General features: G+C 38.0%; 1 pseudogene; it reads right to left on the bottom strand.

The window, feature by feature from the left end:
- Nucleotides 1-5,275, bottom strand: part of LOC106302708 — an 11,841-nt pseudogene that overhangs the window by 3,500 nt on the left and 3,066 nt on the right.

The raw sequence follows: 5,275 nt of genomic DNA, 5'->3' as shown, positions 1-5,275 counted from the left end.
TCAACACTTATTCAAGAAGCAGAAAGTCGCTACCACAGCTAGTAGAAGCGTGTGTGAGTTATACCTTAGAGGAATCGTCGTGGATGTCTGAGTCAGAAGTTCAAGATGAATAGACTCAGAAGAGGAGTAAGGAACACCAGTCTGGTGTCACGACCATAAGTGTCAAGGTGGAGCTCTCGGACAGTAATCGAAGCTCATAAGCAAAAGGAGAAATTTTCAGACTTGACCGGGTCAGAACTTCATGCTTGAACAAGTCAGGGTTCATATATGATTACAGCTTGAGAAACTCGTCAAGGGTTCGAGTTTTGACACGAGAGAAGCTGTAAGGGAGTATCTTAGGAGCATCACAGGGTTGGATGATGAGAGATACAATGAAAGGCCGACATGATCAATGAACAGTTGCAGAAACTTAGTTACAAAGACATGGTACTTCTAAAGGGTTATTTGATTCAGGTAGAGCCAATGAGATTATATAAGGATTGATGCATCAGGGATATATATAATCTGATTCCAGGTGGAGTGAGTCACTGGTTAGAAGATGTCTTGATTGGTTCAGCTGAAGGGTAAAAGTTTCAGTTAGCAACATGGTCAGCTCAAAGGAGTAAGAGCTGAAAGGAAATGTTATTCCATGAAAAGAGCGTCGTGGATATGTTCAGTGTCAAGGCCAGGAGTGTCAAGATCAGTTAACAAGTACAAGACGCATCATTAGGAGATTTGTAAGAGGAGTCTTACATAAGGAAATTTGTCGGCGAGACAAGTAAATCGACATATCTATCATGAGTACACTGCAGTGAGGTTGATACAGAGGACCACGAAATCATAGCCGAGTATGATGCAAGATAACACGTGGTGAGGTACTTGGTTAAACTGAAGGGAAGTAAGTATCAAGAGATACTGAAATACTGAGCAGTGAAGATGAAGAATAGTGAGATGAAGTAAAGTAAGAAACTGTTAGAAGACATTGCAGGGATTGCAGGGAATTGTCTTGCAGTTTGTCCATCTCAGGAAGGGTAATACTTGTTCTCCACAAGCAGACTCATCTTAAACTCAGGTCATGGAACTGAAAGAAGTTTCATGAAGGTATAAGTGCAGGAAAATCCGATTGTATTTATGGATCAGAACATGTGGAGTTCTGGATATATGGTCGCATCACAGGGGAATGTTGAGGCAGTTTCCTCAGGAAAGTCCATTAGCTAATGGCCATATACTCATCGATGGCCAGGTACTCATCAGGCTAATGACGAGTTCAACAAGTAACATGTGTGTCGATAGTCTTCCTAATCATGTGGTTTTAGGCGGTGTGTCCTGCTTAAGTGTGCAGTGGCACAAAGTGATGCTCAAGTGTAATTTGTTCAAGAACATCAAGGGTAAGTCAAAAACTGTTTCAGAGATATGGAGCATGAGTGACTTCAAGGGTTTGCAATTGATTCAAGGAGAATTATGTGGTAGGAATTTCTGTTAACAACATGAAGGGTGAACCAAGGTTGTGTCGAAAGTCTGTCCAGCAGTGATGATTGGATGGCAGGTCATGTTCAGAGTAGCAGCGGTACAAAACGTGTTCAAGGTTGGAGTGTTTTAAACAAGTAGAGAATCAGAGGTTGTTTCAGGTCTGAAGCATATGTGATTCGAAGGTTGTTGCACAGTAATTAAGGAATTTGATTCAAGGCTCAGTGCACATGGGTGGAATCGAAAGGCTAAAGAGTAAATCAACTTGCAGAAGGATGTTCAGGTCTCCGTTCAAGCACTTGAACAGGTTCGTGATTTTGACAGCAAAGTTGTGTAGTTGATAAGTTCACGAGGAGTAACAAGATATGAAGTAACACGACGTCAATGAGGAGTTGAGCTTGACACTTGGAGTATAGCAGCCAGGTTCGCAACTCAAGACAATAGATGAAGGTGATGGATATTCAGAATGGCAATGGGATTGTCACATACCTTTCATCAGGCGTGATGTCTATGTTCATTGATGGGGCTAAGTGGATTTAAGTGTTTTAATCTACTTGAGCGGTTGTGGTGTATAAGTTGAAGCTTATGCAGGTTTAAAGAAGATCATGAAGGAACTTCAAGCTTGGCTCAAGGTGGAGCTGAGAGAAGTGAGAAGAGATAAGAGAAGACAAGGAGATGCAGAAGATGAGCAGACTTGCTCAAGCATCAAGAGGTGTCGGCACAAAGTAAGGGTTATGGACTTGGACCAAACATGTGGAGTTTTGTGAGGTTTGGTCAAAGCCCATTAGACATGTTCAATGTTGGGCCGGCTTGCACAAGTTACGCGCGGACAACATATGGGCCTAATCGTTGAAGCCCATTAGGTAAAGTGCTGATACAAAGAAGGAGAGATCACGACAGGGATCTCTAAGCTCAAGTTGAGCCTCTAGGAGGCGGGAGCTTCCATGGCGTCTCTTGGAGAGATAGAGTAAGCTAGTGATAGATATGTAATCCTAGTCTTAGCTCTTAGCCATGTACTTCTCTTGTAATCTCTTTATACTCTCTAGGGTTTGTATACCCAGGACAGAGAGAGTAATGATCTTGTAAACCACATCAGAGGTGTTTTCCGATACTTCATAGTGGATGTTGTGGATCCTGGATCAGATGTAGCGCGCTGCGGCCGTGAACTGGGTGAATAATCCTTGAGTCATGAACAAGGATGAATCGTTTGAGTAGTGAAAGAGACAGGGTATTATGAGCTTGTATTCCGCAACAAGTGGGTATCATAACCCCCACAATAACAAACTTAATAAAAGCTGTCAAAAAAGGTCAAGGTCATGTTTTGTAGCTGTTTTAGTGGTAGAATTTAGTGGTTCATCTCGGGTCTTGGGATGTTCTCGTCCTCGGAGTGGTGAAATATGTAATGTCGATTTGATTTGGATAGCATAAGATTATTCTAAGTGTTCTTAGGTGGTACTAGATCACAACATTACATGTGGGGTTAAATTTTGTGAGGTTGTATATAGTTTCTACGAATCGGTAAATAAAAGTTGATGTTTGAGAAAAAAAAAGGTGCATTCGATGTTGAGTAAAAAAGAAACAAGTACCGATAGAGGTGCATCAGAACGATTAATATCGTAAACTGCGCACTGGAGGAACTTGTTGACTCGATGGAGGTGGACGTAGTGGTAAGTGATCTCTATGTGCCATGACATGTCGCCACGGTAAATCGCAAATGTTGAAATTCATTTGTTTTACTGGTAACCTCCTCTGCATGATCGTCGCTCCAGCATCAATCAAACATTTCGAAACTGCCACCTTGTTTTTGTCACAGCTCGAAACCCTTCTTTATTTTCTTCCAATTTTTTTTTTTGTATTTGATTTTGATGGTTATATCATATAAGCCAATTCACTTTGAAAGATTTTTATTATAAGATAACATAAAATGATCAAAATAACATTTATTAAAAGAATAAAAAGATCAAGTTATTTTTTTTTTAAAATAGTACATTTAATATAAATAAATACTTATTAAAATTATTATTATTTTAGATTTTCTATTCTAAATCTCAGATTTTAAACCAAAATTTTAATCCACAAAACTTAAACCCCAACTTCTTAATTAATTAGCCATAGGAATATATGTATGAAAACTTTAATGGAAGTTATTTTGTTTAATTTTCTCTGTGTGATATTTTATGATAATTATTTTGTGTTATTTTAGGACATTTCTCTACATAATTATCATTTTATGTTAATTAATTGGTTATGGTACATGTCATGCATTTATGCAAACTTAATTGAAACATGTCATGAAACATAACAAAATTGTTCACTACCTCCGTAAGGAAAAGCGGTTAGTAATGTTTTCTATTCAAAACAACATTGGCACATGTTATTATTGTGCTCTTGTTATTGTTGGACCCAAAATCGGTACATCCTAACTTGGTAAGGGGCCTAGAAAGGCCGCACAAAGGAGAGGCTAAGAAGCGAAGTGATGGAAGCCGAATCAAATCAGAAATGAAAGTTATCACGAGGCCCGTCAAGAAGGAAAGGTCCAAATCAGATAGAGCTCCTCCCCTAACAAGACCGGTATCAAAGTCCGGAGATCACGGGATGGAAGATCGATCCGCTATAAGAAGAGATCAATAGGCACAGAGAAAACACAGAGAAAACCCTAGAGAGAGCAATACACACACATCGACCTCATTTCACTTCGCCTTTAAGTCTTTTCTCTTATCGACCTCGTTTGTAACGTCGGATCTTATTCCTCTTGTTGTATTCGATCTTATTAATCAATAAAATGCATCTTTGCTTACTGGAATCTGATTATATCGTTGTGTTGTAAAGATATCGTTGCCCACATCATCTTTATCTTCCTCAGATTAAACTTTCAATCATTTTAAAATACTTAGAGAATCCACTTCCACTTGACTTAGTATTGCTGCCATAAATTATATTTATGTGTGAACAAGAAAACAAATAATCATTTTCTAGAAATCAAAACAGCTTCAATAAAAGAATATATTAAAAATGAAAAACTTTGAAGAACATGAATATGCACATAAGATATTCTAACATTTACACATATATTTGCTATTGATTTTCTACGAAAGCCACAATCGAATTGAGTCCTTTCCCATGTAATTTTATTTTATTATGGAGGAGAATTGTAAACAAAAACGAAAAAACAACTTAAGATCTGCAACATACTATGTAAGATAGTCATTTTCATTTTCATCAAGATCATACTAAGGAACATAAGATACAAAATCAAACTAAATAAAGAAATAACGTAAGATCTACAACAGATCCATGTAAGAGAGTTATTTTCATGAGCTTTTTCGAGATCATATTAAGCAACATCAGATACACAATCAAACAAAAACAAAAATACAAATAATGTAAACAAAAATCAAAAAAACAAATGCACAAACACGAAAGAATGCATCCTTGGATGAAGTGCTGGAGACCAACACTACAAGAAAACAACGATATTCTGACGGAAAATAAAATCCTCGGAATATCCCGAGGAATTTCCGAGGAAACACAAAATTTGGTTTCCTCGGAATTTCTTCGGAATATACCGACGAAATTCCGAGGAAATATCAATCCGTCGGAATATTCCGAGGAAATTCCGAGGAAATATGTGTTCCTCGGAAAAAACCGATGAATTCCGAGGAAATATTATTTGTAAAAATAAAACATTCAGAGTTTCACCAAGATCCAGATTCAGATTCATCTGGTGATGATGACTACTACGGACACATACATGAGATTTTGGAAATCAAGTATTTGGGCATGGTTGGATTGCGCTGTACTGTTTTCTATTGTGATTGGCACGACAACA

Source organism: Brassica oleracea, chromosome C7 (genome assembly GCF_000695525.1).
Source record: "Brassica oleracea var. oleracea cultivar TO1000 chromosome C7, BOL, whole genome shotgun sequence".
Classification (NCBI taxonomy): Eukaryota; Viridiplantae; Streptophyta; class Magnoliopsida; order Brassicales; family Brassicaceae; genus Brassica; species Brassica oleracea.
This window is presented reverse-complemented; position numbering and strand designations above follow the sequence as displayed.